The following is a 15,669-nucleotide window of genomic DNA, read 5'->3' as shown; positions in this document are numbered from 1 at the left end:
AAATAAAACCGCAGCATCTGTCAGATAGAGATTTGGAAGAGAAGCTGGATGTTATAATTGATCTAGACTGAGATTTGACACAGCTGGAGGCTCGAATGGTAATGCTGCACTGCGCCGGTTTCACGGGCACGACCGGAGGAGCAAAGAGAGCAGAAGCCGTGCTGGGATATAAGCACATCACCCTTAGCACAGGATCGTTTGCCTCATCAGGCAGAAGCTCAACAGTGCGACCTCCTCGTAAACAGACACATTTTGTTTAACCCCTACATGTGTGGTTTTCTAAAGCTATGCCTGAATCCAAAAGCTGGAAAAAAATCTTTATAATCAATCTGGTCATTAATTCCACCTATTTAACTTATCTTATTTCACAGAAAATGACATACTTAGCCGTTCAAAGCAAAGCCTTTGATACGAGATGATGAATACGGGCTAAATGGGATTCAATTGGGCTCTTTAAAAATCATATTTTTTCCTATAATATGCTCATAAAATGTTTCTGCTTTGCAATTTCCCAAAATCCCATTACCCTCAGGATGCAAAGAACAAGACATCCTAGGGAACATATATCCTGCTTTTTACAGGATCTCAGGAGGAGGCTATCCGGGAGGAGTAGGTGGCAAAACGACCAGACATTTTTCCACAGTAAGGTCTCGTTAAAAATCTCTCCGTGCTTTTAGAAACATTCCTCCCCCTGGCCATGAGAGCACAAGCGCAGAGACGTCAGGACGGATCACACTCGACACAAACACAAATACTCTCAGAAAATCAGATGGCCAAAATGCAAAGACAAACACATTTTACGATTCTCGTAACGATATTCGCCTGGATAAACACTGCAAAAACAGTTCATAACTTTAAAGGCCCCAGGCGGAATAAATGGACATTTCAGAAATAAAGACTACGAGAGGTCGTTTCTGCTCTGGGATGTAAACCCCGAGGTTAACTGGTCACTATGCAACACTCTCTTGGAGAAAAAGCACTTCAGCTCACCAGCTGTGGGAACGGCAGTGAGAAAGATTACATCACAATGATTTATGGCACATAAGGAAGAGCCAGAGAAACTATGGAACATGAGATCATTTGGAGGGCATCCAATAAGAGGTCTCAATAGGAACACAAGTCAATTGGTTTTCACCACAAGAAATGATGGATCAGCAGCGGGACAACAAATGAATGGGCTGAGAAACACATCTCACACATACTGTATCACAACATCACTCTTTGCTTTTAAGGAAATGGCATCCGTAACTCCAAAATATCAGTTTCTGTATTTGGATGGGTATCCAATTAATTAATCAAACAGGTTGAAACAGGATTTTAGAGCTGAACCTTGAAACCAACAGGACATATTACACAGTCAATTCACTTATAATCTTATTTTTGTCTGCATTTAATATGGAAAGGATCACATGGATTTTCGTTAAAGCTGGATTTCTATTGTAGTGTAATTGTGGGTGTTACGCTACTGCAGTTGTTCATTAAGAAAATGCTGTTTACAACTGATCTTGTAGGCTGATGCTTGTTCCATATGTCTTCAATTGCCTCTGAAAGCCTCTAGCCAATTCTCGAAATTCAGTTTCTGCTCTCCAAAAGCATAAATTGGGCCACACAGACTATCTGACTCATTTTGACTGGGTCCAAATATCTTTTTGGACTGCATTCTGCTGACTGACACTTCTCATTGAGCTCAATGATCTGCATGGTGGGAAAAAGAAAGGAACAAATCTTTCTTGTTTCCTACTCTCCAAATTTGCTTAGTTGTAAAAAGACTAATGCTCACACATAAAATCTTAAAAAGGTAGTAGTTACCCCCCAAAAAATGTAAGATCTGTCATCATAAACTCAATTACATGTTTTATTAAGCTTTGGAAAGTGAAAGAAAGACGATGCCATTTAAGGAAAATGAATATTAGGGACCATAAATGTATCATAAAGGTAGTCCATACAACTAATGCTATACTGTATATTCAAAATACTCCAGAACCAAAGTTTGTCAGAATTCCCTGGAAAACTTGCCCTCTGTCCAAGCTCCTAAATATGGCTTGCAGCATTCGGTTACACTTTATTTTGATGGTGCATTTTAGACGTTCCACTAACATAAGAAACTTTGAGTTTCAAAATACTACTAATACTCATTAGAGTATGTCATTAGAGTATTAGTAGACTGCTAGTTTAGGGTTTTTTAAAACAATAATATCTTAGAAAAGACCTTAAGTAATATTGACTATATAAACTATATATCATTTGAAAGCTTACATACTCTAGTTTTCATATTTGGTGATTTTCAAAATAAATTACACAGGAGCCATAATTTATCAATTTGTAACAGAATATTTTTATACTCCTGGCGTGTCTAGACCTTTATTTTGAAATAGTGATGAACATGAAAAAAATCATAGAAACTTCAGTTTGTTTTCATGCCAAGAGTTCAAAAGATTGCATCCATTGAATCATTTTAGAAAAAAAAAGGTCTGAAAATGTTTTAAATATAAAGAAAAAATAATAAATTCACCATTTGTGATGTGGCAGGAAGTTATAACGCACATGCGTGTTCTGTTTGTGTTTCTTAGAGGTTGAATTCATATAAAAATCTGCCAAACTTCCCATACTTCTGAATAGGATCTCTACTTCATAAATTGTATGAAAATTGTGGAAATAATGGTTCAGATCACTCAAAACACATATGGAAATGGTGGCGCCCTTATATGGGCAGTAATGGAGTCTGGTTGTACCCTAGTGAAAAAGTGTGGTACTAACTAAATCTCACAGAAAGCTAATTTCTTGAGATATCAACCTAAAATTTTAAACACAACTGGTTCAGATTTTTGGCTTTGATTTTTTTTTTTTTTTTTTGCAGTTTCAGAGTAGCCCAGGTTTTGAAAATATATATTTTATATAAAATATTAATAATATATTTTTTTTTACATTGTACATTTCCATAAACTCAAACTATAACTTCACTTTCTATTTATTTCACTTCTACAAAAATCTGCCAAATGTCTTCTTTAAAACAAGACCAATCTTACGTCTATATTCCAAAGCATTCTTGAATTACAACCATTTCGAAATGTGCATTTCCATGTTTATAAAAAAAAGGGGGGGGGGGGTGACAGTTAACAGGTTAAGCAGACAGACTAAGAATACTCTAATGAGATTTAATTGACAGTTACTTAGTTGGTAGAATGTTTCAAACTGATCATTAAAAGAAAGTCTTACTGGATATTCTTCACAATGATTCACAAAATTTTCATTGCACTTTTCAATGCTGCAAATCACATTTCATAAGGTATTTTAAAAGACACTGAATATGTTCAATCTTCAAAGGCCAGGTAAGTTATTCGGGTACAATATTTAAGGGCTCATGGAACAGAACTGAAAAGAGTCTTTATCATTCCAGCATCTTCAAACTATAAAATTGAGCTTTGATCACTGCGGTGTGACAAAGATATGAGTGAATAATAAGATATGAGTGAACCGTTTTATGCATGTCCTGCTCAGTAGAATGTTAATTAAATAAATAAACAAAAATTATTTAAATACAATTTTGATGAATGTGTTTGATCATGAGGGTCATACAAGGATAGGTACTAAATAATATGGAAGAAAACACTGTATAAAGAAAGCATGAGAATAAAAATGTTAGGGGACGACTGGATGGGCCGAAAGGCCCGAAATCCTATTGTAGGTTTAAGCTCATAACGTCTTGACATTCTTTGAAAGAGAAAGACAATATTTGAATGAAAAACATTATTAAATGCTTTTCAGTTAAATAAATAAAAGTTTTCACAGCTAAACATGCAGACAATTATTCAAGATAAAGATGGAAGCATGTTTCCACACACACACACACAGAAAAAAAATCAACCATTTAGCAAACCGCAAACAGAAATCGTTTACTTTCCCAAATATTAATTACAGCTGTTTATTTCCTCTCCATTTTTCCAAATGTTAGAAAAACAATGAAGTTCCACTTCTATTGTTCTATTTTAATGGAGCTTATTTGAGGCCTGTGTATTTCTGAGGGCACATCTCCAACTCAAAGAGATGTTGGCTGGCATAGTCTATAGAAGCACACAGCACTAAAATATCCTTTTTCAGTTGATTTACACCATCTCAGATGCCAAGGTCTCGCAGGACCCAAGAAAAACATCACAACTTGCCAATCAAAAGATTATCATGAAAGCGCAAACAGCTGGAGACTTGCCTCAACTGATGTTTTCAGGCTTGCCGTCTCTCACAGGTGGTTGTAATTAAGTCAGTGCAATGTGGCCACTCTCGTTGGCAGAAGAACATGTGACTAATTATTGGGACACAAGCCCAGGTTTATTATTTCCTGAAGCTCCCTGTCTTTGACCTGCATGAGGATTTAAGTTGCCAATCATTCAGCACCAATTCAAAATAAGCACCTTGTAACCCTCAGTCTCGAACGATCCTGTTCTCTCAATCCTCAAAAACGCAAGCTGGCACATTCAATTTATGTTAAAATAATCAGTAACATGCAAATGATGCTCACACAAAGCATTTACTACCTTTGAAGAGTGCTCAGTCTTTTCCTCCGGCGGTTTTCAAATACGAGGAGAGATTAGGAAAGGAAGAGATTAGACTTCATGGTCTATTTCATCCATTCTCCAGCCTAATCAGTGGGGAATGATATCATTGCCCTAAATATTTCCTCAGCAGCTTGAAACGTGCAGCTTCCTCTTATTGACCACACAATGTGACAATACAGCACCTTCCTCTGATCACGTTATCTCATGATTAAAGAGGACGGTTTTCTTCATGGTCCAGCATTGAACTGAAGCTGACTGACAACTGCTGTCTTGCAAGGATGACGCCTGGGGCTTCACAACACACCCCTAAAAGCCACAAGATGACTTTAACGTTAGTGACCCACCAAATCTGTCGAAAGCCACATACGAGTCTGAAAAATTTATAGCAGCTCATAAAAAAATCATGAGGAAAAGTACTGTAAAAAGTACAGAACATGTCAACTTAATCTGCCGTTAAAACACCAGGCCTGAAGTGGCATCTGATGTGGCAGACTTGTAGGAGGAAGTTGTCAAATACATTATGAGGAGACTGGGGAAATGTTCTTGAGGATCGGGCATGTATTTTGTAACCGACATGAACACTGACATACAAATGTTGTTCTCAATTCAATTGTGGATTTGTCAGTTTAACTGAAAGCATTGTGGTTCTTTATCTAGTTCACAGGAATGTATTTTTACACACTAAAGGCCTGTTCACACCGGGACGAATTACGCGTGCGATATTCGCCGACGTTTAACGCCTCGTGACTAAACAAAGGGCGCCAAAGTGAGTGTGCACAACGACCCCAAAAAAATACCACGCGTGAAAGCGTCATTTTAAAAAAAATGCCTCGGGTTAGGTTTTTTGGTTTGATGCGCCGCGTCAAAAACTATCTGACCAAAGAGATTGGCGCTTTTGCTCACGTGTCTGGTGCTTCTGAAGTTACAGTAAAACACAACTTGGGGGCGCTCAAACACAAAACGGTCTTACCGAGCACACATACGTAACGGCGAAGAAGATATACGCCACCGTCTGCACTGCCGGAAGGGCAAGATGAATGTTGAGCTGCTGGTCTCGGAGCATAAAGAGCTATATGATAATATTCATATTAGTAGTATAGTATACTATTATTATTTCTGCTTTACATTAAGCGCCATCTACTGTCAGGGAATGAATTTGCATGTTCACTCGGCTCATCGTCAGCGAAAATCCGGTGTGTACGGGTCTTAATAGACATAAGTTTGGACACAGTTCTCAGCTAGCGATTTCTGGTGACAGGCGCAACAGTGGCCGTTGGCAAGAGGATGTGGGCATGTCTAGTAACGTTATTTAAATTTATGCAAATGAAGAGCGATTTTCGGGAGCGACAACCAATAAGAGTGAAGTCATTAAGTGGAGCACACGCGAGTGTCGACGGCAATTAATTTTAGAGGAACCGGACCTCATCCAGTCATGGCTCCTTTTAATTTACCGTTTTTTTTTAAACAATATGCAATATAAATAAATAAACTAAACAAAATATAAGAATGAGTTTGAGTGTCCAGACATTTGATTAGTGATGTGTACATGTATATAAAATGCACTCAGCAGTCTGTTTAACGTTTTTCTATTAGACTTGTATTGTTAGCTGTTTTTTGCATCAACCTAATGTTTTGTGAAATTAGAGGAAAACATGTTTGCAAACATGAATAAATTCGAATGCAGAAACAGTTTGGTGCTGAAACACTAATGCATAATGCATAAAAGTGCATAATGGTGATAAAATCTAGGGGAAAACAGTATATAACCCATTTATGTCTAAATGGATCATATAGCGCTCATCATCATGTTTGTATTGTAAGGATAGCATATCTCAGCATATTGAGGGGAAAACAACTTTTTCTGTGTGATTTTAGCACAAAAACTTGTATTAAATCATCATCTCCAAATACAGCCACGCTTTATGGAAACATTGAAACTGTAAGCTTCTTTCAGCTTTAGGCATATAAATTATTACAGACATTTGTACAATGTCCAGAATTCAAGATAAATTGCAACAGAGAGCAAATACCTTAAAACACACTGAGCTAAATGGACTTGATCCAGCTGTGCTCATTCCACTCTGATGCGCGAGTGTGTGTTTGTGTGAATGCATGCTAATGTCCTTGTATGTGTGGGTGGTATTCAAAGACAAAACGACGTGTTTCTTGATCATTTCAAAAGAACAAAAAACTGTAGTGAACATCTAAACACCTCTGAATACAGAGAAAGACTAAAACCAAGCGCTTTCCACCAAGGAATGTCTGTCTGCAGAGTAATGGCTTCTGAGTTTGCTATGTGCACTTGAATACACAGGAGCAACCGCAGAACTGTTACCAAAACCAAAAACCCAGAGGACGGGGAAAACAGAGGTGGGGAGTATAGGGGAAAAATCTGGAGAATAAACTTCTACTGGAATGAGAGAGAGAGAAAAAAGAGTGAGATCAGAAGCACACCAAATATGCCTCCAAATATGACTCCTGAGTCAGGAGTAGTGAGGAGTTTAACTGTGTCAAAGGGAGAAACTGAAATCAGGCATTTGCCACACAGACAATGTAAGCCCATACAGAGAGAAACAACTGTCTCTGTTTACGCCACAAAAATGCCATAAAAAAGAGCAACTCGAAACCAACAGAGCCCTTAAAGAGCACCTATCATGGATTTTTGAAAATGACTGTTCATGTAGTGTGAACTATAGCTCTAAGGGAATGAAAACATCCTGAAAAGATTTATACCTGAAAGTCCACCGTATATAAAGCTATTGTCTTTCAAAAGTGAGAGTCGACTCTGAGTCTATGAAATGAATTGTTTTTGAAACGAGTGATTAGCTGTTTCGTAGTGACGCAGATACGAAACGGCCGCGCCCAGTTACTGCGCGCACAGACGCAAGTGTAAACTTGAGGTCTAGAACACACTCAAATAGTTCATCTGAATAGCATCATGTCGAGAAGACGCTGTGTTTTACATTGCAAAGACAGTTCAGCCACTTGTTTTCATTGCCCATGGACGAGCATGTGAATCAGTGGTTAGAGTTCATATTTGCAACGATACCACAACAGTATAGCCCGAACCTTGTGTTCACATCATTTTAATGACGAATCATTCAAAAACATTAAATGAATTCAAATGTGGATTCGCAAGCCGTTTGTTCCCGAAGGAGGGCTCAGAATCCAGTGTATATGGATCAGGTTCGTCCTCCTCCGAATCACAATCTGTAAGTATTAGGGCTGGGGTAAACGATTATTAACTAAACGATTAGTTGGGCGATTATTTTATCGATTAGTCGACTAATCTAATGACTAATTGGACGACTAATATAAGAATATTTTTCTGCTGCTCAATTAATAAAAAAAACCCAATGTATCTCAAATAAATACTAGCATACTGAGATACTATAAGCTGGCTAACGTTAGTCTAATGTTATGTATTTGAACACCATCATTATAACTCTACAACCGCCAAAACCGTGTAATTAAAATATTTTTTTTTACAAACAGTTTTTATCATAGAGAATGTTTAAATATTAATTTCAGCTGAGGAGGGAAACGGAGGCGTTAGTTAGTAGTGCCGCGTCCGGGATGAACGACTTCAAGCCGAATCTGCCCGAGCGTGTACGTCTCACCACACCGGCACCCAGTTTGCGCGTCTAAATTGCAAAGGTTTTTTTTTTAAGGGTTTGTTTACTGTGTGTGATTCATTTAATGGATAGCACATTCACTTCTAGTTGTCTTAGTCCTCTATTCCGCAATGTTTCGGTCTCCCACTTGTGTGTGGCAAGCTGTACAGCCGGGAACATACAAAAAAATAAATAAAGAAGCATCGACGCAAAAATATGACGTCGACGCAATTTTGAAGTCGAAGCATCGACGTCATCGACGCGCCGCTACAGCACTAGTAAGTATTATTAATAATGTTTGCTGTTATGTTTTCTGTAGCATGCACAATATAGTTATACACTCCGCGCAGCTTCTAAGTGGGGTAAAGTTAGTTTTGTTTATGATATTCACCAGACATTCACTGAAAAATGCCAATTACCTCCTAAACGACTTAGCCAAATATGACTTCGCTCTATATAATAAGTACTGCCCCTCAAAAGCCGCCGCAACGTGAGTTTCGCCGGGAAAGCATGCTCTTGACGGAGACGCGAGTAATGGACCGTGTGGAAAGTGCACTTTTTCTGACACGTTTGTTCATACACCGTATAGACCTTATGTAGCCCCGCCCCTTTTCAGCGTTGCGCTCGTTGTCTTTTGACTCCCGGTCTGTATTTGCACAGCGATCTTGCATAGGTATGAATGAACTGCTCGTAAAAAAAATTCCCGTTCGACATTTGTTAAGACATCTGCTTTACAATGCTTATGATAAACATTACAATGCTCATGATAACTTTTGTTAACTCTACAATAAGTAAATCCACTTCACCAGCTAATTACTCCTCGACAGCGATGCCATAGAAATATACAGAACCGGAAGTTCAAAGACAATATTCTAAAGATGACGCCGCCCACGTTTCTCTGGTCCATAAGGTCTATACAACACTTGACAAGCTATAATCCATTAATGGTGATGGGCGTTCCATTTCCGCCAATCTCTGCCTACGGTTTACCAATAAAAACTGACTGGGTCATTTGACCAATCACCGCAGATTTGCGTCACTCAAAGGAGATGTTTGGGAAAATGAATCGTCGAACGAATACGAATCATTTGGGAGTCGTTGAGCAAATCAGTTAAAAATAAATTCATATTATAAGACAAACAAAGTGTTTTTTATCCATTCCTTGCATGCACGTTAAACTGTTTTTGGGAACTCCCAAAACAAAAATAGGAACATTTCAAATGCTATGATAGGGGCTCTTTAACCAGGCTACCAGCAACATGGGATCCTTATATACAACCGATGTTATACATCTCAAATCTGCATTTTATTGTGGATAAAGATTAAATAATGACTGTGAGACCCTCAGCTATCTGTAAGACCCAGCTTGTAATATGCATACTTTCACCCGGACACACCAATATTGTAGGAAATTTCCTGAATAATAGATAAGAATTAGTTGTGCTTGTGCCAATCACAAACAAGCGGTCTGTTTCCTCCTGATAAAGAGGTCCTGTTATTTACCAGGGTCACTGGACATCCATGTCTTGAATGAACTTTGGAGGCCTCAGCTGCATCCTTTAAAGTTTCTCAAAGCTGCATGTCTACAAGACGAAATCATAAGGAAAAGATCTATGCATTCATAACTGTTCTTCTTGTTCACAGTTGTGCAGGTCATACTTGACAAGCCTCTCATTTTTTTGAAGCATCTATGAGCACAGAACACATATTCTTCCTGGTAATTAATCTACACAGCTCCTTTGCAAATTTCATATGTCTCAGAGGCAACAAGGCCCCAAAACCCATTACTGGGTGAATCACCCCATGTCACACGCATTAGATGAGAGTCCTCCAGCAAATGGTGGGGAAAAGCAATTTTCTTTCCAAGGCAATAGATACTCTATCTCATTCCAGATCCTCTGCAGACTACAAACTGCCAGCTTGTGTAGCTCTGATGCCTGAAACTTGGAAGAAAGTGATGACTTGACCTCCTTTTCTCCCTGGGACTTAGCTCTGCTGTCAATAAGGGCATTTCACTGGAGCTCAAGGTGGAATGAATCACCTGCACCGATTAGAGATCTAGCAACCGCGGTTGAGATCAAACCAGCCCTGACGACCAGTTCATTTGCCGCCATGTCAACTGATATTAATATAACAGCCTGGAGACGAGCCTCTTGCTCTCAACCGGGACTTCCCACCACGAAGAACCAAATATTCATTTCCAGCAGCTTAATGCTTTAGTGACTGAACGCTTCTGTGTCTGCTCAAGCTGAACAAAACAGTCTCCCTCTTCCATATCTGCATCAGTCAACCACTTTAGTTCACTCACAACACCATTTTGTTTTATTATTGGAGTGTGTTTTACAAGAAAATATTTTTTCATTCTTTCTACTTCAAAATTTCACATTTAATTCAATGTGCAACTTGCCATTACTATATAATTGTTTGTGAAATGTACAAGCAGTTTCTGAGAGAAAATGGTTTTGAAAGTAAATACTACAGTGTAGGTTAGTTTGATACACATTCAAATAATCAACAAAAAAGGTTCATTTTATGTCTGTAAAATTAATTTTCATTGGATAATTGAATAATTATCAAACACCACAATAGTGACTATAAATTATTCATCCAATTATTCAATTCTTTATCAATTATCAAAATTGTATTTAAATAGTTGGCAAATTAGGTGTTCGATCCATTAGGTCTATATTTGTCCACATTTTAAAGTTGTTGTTTTTTTCCTAAAATGTCTTTTCTAAATGTCTCAGAGGAATGTAAAGGTTAAGGCTACCTCTGAGCCTGTGTTGAGTTGTGTGTGTGTGTGTGTGTGTGTGTGAGTGAAATCTGAGTTCTGACATCAGCATTTAGCTAAACTACAAAGCCACAACTAAGGCCGGCATTAATGGATCCCTCAGAGCCAATATCTTCACGCACAAGTGCTTGACTAATTGAAAACTGGTCTGAGTCTGCTTTGAGGAACAAGTGCAAACATTTATGTCAGTCTACAAAAATAGGGTCCAGAAAGAGGTGGACAAATTCACAGAAACCCTCTAATAGATATAAAGTTACAGTGCACATGAAGTTAGACAGTTGGAATGTAAGATTTAAGGCATGTGTACTTGCAAATCTTTCAATAGCCACTTGATAATATATGGCAGGGCTTTGTTTGAAAGGAATATCCTCTATCTCAAAGAGATCATGAATTTCTGTTTCAAGAACAGGAATGTATTCAAAAGGTTCTTCTCAATGACTCGTGATTAGATGAGATTTGATTGCATGGCATATCTCCATATTTTATGTAGTTTGACAGGCTGTGAAGTCCTGTCTTCTTTTTTAAGAGCATGTGGGTTGAAAAAAAAAAAACAATCTTCTGAAGGCACATCAAGAATTAACATTGGTGGTTAAAGTGCAATTAACGATTAAAAGAATTCAGCTATGTTGTTTTACCCAGCAATGCTTTGTTTTACTTCTGGAAAATGGCCAAAGATAACACTCGTACATCTTTTAGTTAAAGGAAACTCCCCATAATTCATGTCTAACACATACATTGTTTCAAAGCTTGGGGAGTTTTGTGAAAAGGAATGTCAATGGTTAAACGGGTAGTTCAGTTTTGTGCCTCAAAACCTATGGTACCACTCACTCCCATTATAAAGCTTGGAGGAGCCAGGCTATTTTTGAATACAGCCTAACTTAGATTGTGTTTGGCTTTAGGTTTGATTTTGAAATTGGTGGGGACGGGGAAATCAATTCATAAATATATTTTAAGTTTTGGTTTTGATTTGATCGAAATTATTGCTAGGGATATATCAGTGTCACTGGATATTGGTTGGGACACGTCCCTTGCGTCCCTACTAAATTCTACACCTAGCAAATTTTTGGGTGAACTAACCCTTTAAATGATTATATCTGAGCTGCTGAACTGATTAGATAGATAGATAGATAGATAGATAGATAGATAGATAGATAGATAGATAGATAGATAGATAGATAGATAGATAGATAGATAGATAGATAGATAGATAGATAGAATCATTCACAAACTGAAGACATAAGATAAGATAAGATTCTCGGTTTGATTGATTTAGACTGGGACTGAACTCATGCCCGTCGGCAGGACTTCTGACCTCCATCTGGGGGGATACACACAACAGTTATGACGGGACCTCCTGGACAACACACGCTGCCTGCTGTCACACCCCGTGGGAAAACCGCCAGCTTGATGTCTCATCATCCCACCCAGACTTTCCCCGAGCTTTACTCGCCCGATTAGATTTAACAGAAACCGCCGGATAGTGACACGCGCCGTCATCGGTCGCGAGCAACGCGAGGAAACTATTTGTTTGTGGGTAACAGAAGCGCTTTGTGGAATACATGAAAAAAATACATTTTATTTTTAAATTCGGAGTGTTTTCTCCCTTCAAGCCTCTCAAAACAGTAGTTAGACCACACTAAAATTAAAATGTACACCGCGCACAAAGAGTGAACCCTCGCATCTAACTGTCAAATCAAAACATTTGAGTGTTAGTTCTGCCCTGCTTAAGAGATAACCATATATGGCACAGAATGAAAAATGAATGTTTTCTAGTGGATTAAATGAATCTCTAAAGAGAGCTTAGTATCTCAGTGACCAGCCATTATAAGTTTGCATTCATGTAAACACCAGCGGAGTTCAGTTTACCGAGAATCTCACCTCAAAATCCGGAACAACACGCGTCCTTCTTCGCTGTCCGGAGATAAAACGAGGTCAAATATGATGGTTATAAGTCTGCGTGAATGAATGCCGACTGAAAAACTGGTGGACCTGTAGATCTGCTCCGAATCCAGGAAAAAAACAACGAGCTTCAAGCGTCAGCTAATAAATTCCAGAGACCCCCAAACTGCTGCTGCCCTAATCTCGCGTCCCTCTCGCGCGCCACCGGAGCCTGTATACAGTTCAGCCTGGAGGGAGGGACTCTCTCTACTACAACTTCAACGCCCAGTTTACTTACTTCACTCTATTTTTAGACTCAGCTGCTGTTAATCAATAGATATGCTATTAGAAATTATAGCCTATATTGTGTTGGATTCTCTCTAACTACACCTCCCAGAACACCAATTTATCGCTTTGCTCTGTCTACTCGTGGGCGGAGATTTAATGGTCAAATTGTTTTCACTTCCCTGGCCCCCCTCAACACGACCACAGATGGCGAGTCAGATAAGAAAAGTATCACGATCCCTTTGTCTACATGCCCTCAAAGGTCGTGACACTGACATTCCCTGTGGCATACATGATATCCCACCGCAATTCACATCTAGACCACAACCTCTGTCATAACAGACCCCTCTAAAGTGCACATGCCACGATGGAGGGCTATATATAAATATATATATATATATATATATATATATATATATATGTTTTCAGGGCATGTTCCAACTTGCCCCATTGGGTCATGTTGTCACAAAAGGTCAGCATTTACCTGATTTTTTCCAATAATGATGGAAATGTTTAATGCTTTATTTTTGTAGATGCAACTTTGAGGAATGTGCTACTTAAAAAATAAAGGTTTCATTTGCACAAAAGGTCCTTTATGTTGAAAAAAGGTTCTTTAGATTATTCACATGTTCTTCACTCTAAGAAAAAAAGTATTTTAAATTCGTGATGAAACTACTGTAGCAACAGATCTTTTTCGCTGGATAATCCAGTGATTAATTTTACATTGAGAGGGGAAAAAATAACTGTTGGATGGAGCAATTTTGCACAAATAGATCACAAAAAAAAGATGTGATACATTTCCATTAAATGTCGACTTTTTTAGAACTATTTTTTTAAGAACTGTTAAGTGAATGTTCTTTGGGGAACCCAAAATGGGTCTTCAATGGCATCGCTGCGGAAACCCCCATTTGGATGTTTTATTTTTAAGAAATTGACTTGGGGAAAAAAACTAGTTTGGGGAACGTTTGAGAAAAACCTAGTCTTCCTTTGGCACTTTGGCACTCTTTGGTGTCTGTGTTGTTTAACTATATTGGTCCAGTGACATGTGACAGTCCGTCTCTGAGACATCTCTGAGTGTGTGTGAGTGTGTGTGTCGTCTGCATGTAATTGAAATGTCAGCTCTCTGGTGATTTGAGCTGCTCAAGTAAGGAGGAGGTCTAGAGCAATAAGGGTTTTCTTAGGAAAAGACATGAGACATTCCACCACACAGCCATCCCTGAAAAGGGATAATTCACCTCAACATGAAGACGAGTAAATTATGACAGAATCTTCATGTGGTTCCAAACCTGAATGACTTCTTTGTGTATTTTTGAATATCCAGGTAACTCGTTTCAGAAAGTGAATAAAGCTCTCGAGCTCCAAAACAAACCCTAAACAAGTCTTCTGGAGCCATACGATAGTGACATTTATTGAGAGTTCATGAGAGAACACTGTAAAAATGAATATACTTTATCTAATCAATAAAATTGTGGCAACAGATTACAAGCAATATTATTTATTAAATTGAAAAAATTAGAATTGAGTAATAGTTAATCAAATTAACATTCTAATTAATTCTAATTTGTACAATTTAATTAATAATATTGATTGTAATATGTTGCCACAATTTTATTGATTAGATAAAGCATATTATTTTTTTCAGTAAAGAATGAATAGAATCTTTGAGTTAGTTCTTTTCAATGAATCAGTTGATCCAGTTCACAAACTAATGATTCACACTCATGGTCTTGATCATCAGTGTTTGAAAGCTCTGAAAATGTTTCCTTTTGTTTTCCCTAGAAGAAAGAAAGTAAAATTGAACAAACTGAGAGCAGAAGGCTTTTTTGTTCTCTGTTTATTATTATTCACAGCTAAAAGATCCCATCTGTCACCACCCCATAAAACTGCACGCTATTGCAGAATGTCCAACAATGTCCAACATCCCCTCCCTATAGCCCACCCCATACTCTATACCCAATACTCTATACTCCATACTCCATGCTCCTCTATACCCCATAATCTCTACTCTATACTCCATACTCCATACTCTATGGTCCATACTCTATGCTCCATACTTTATACCCCAAACTCTATACCCCATGCTCTATACCCCATGCTCCATACTCTATACCCCATACTCTATACTCTTTATCCCATACTCTAAACTCTATACTCCATAACCCATAGTCTATACTCCATGCTCCATACTCTATGCTCCATACTTTATACCCCAAACTCTATACCCCATACTCTATACCCTATGCTCTATACCTCCATACTCTATACCCCATACTCTATACTCTATATCCCATACTCTAAACTCTATACTCCATACCCCATAGTCTATACTCCATGCTCCATACTCTACCCCATACTCTATACTCCATGCTCCATACCCCATGCTCTTTACTCTATACCCCAAACTACAGTATATACTCTATACCCCATACTCTATAGTCCATGCTCCATACTCCATGCTCTATACCCCTTACTCTATACTCTACACTCCATGCTCCACAGTATGCTCCATATTCCATTGTATACTCCATAGTATACTCCATGCTCCTTACTC

General features: G+C 38.3%; 1 protein-coding gene across 1 annotated transcript in view; it reads right to left on the bottom strand.

Annotated features, from left to right (window-relative positions):
* Positions 1-12,975, bottom strand: part of tspan18b (tetraspanin 18b) — a 43,218-nt gene extending 30,243 nt beyond the window's left edge. Inside the window, exon 1 of the mRNA XM_039684294.2 lies at positions 12,834-12,975. The gene's annotated coding sequence lies outside the window, so the exon portion shown is untranslated. The remainder of the gene's footprint in view (positions 1-12,833) is intronic.
* Positions 12,976-15,669: the final 2,694 nt, after the last annotated feature.

This window comes from Pimephales promelas, chromosome 10 (genome assembly GCF_988280905.1).
Source record: "Pimephales promelas chromosome 10, fPimPro1.hap1.1, whole genome shotgun sequence".
Taxonomy (NCBI): Eukaryota; Metazoa; Chordata; class Actinopteri; order Cypriniformes; family Leuciscidae; genus Pimephales; species Pimephales promelas.
The sequence above is the reverse complement of the archived record's forward strand: the minus strand, read 5'-3'. Positions and strand labels throughout refer to the sequence as shown.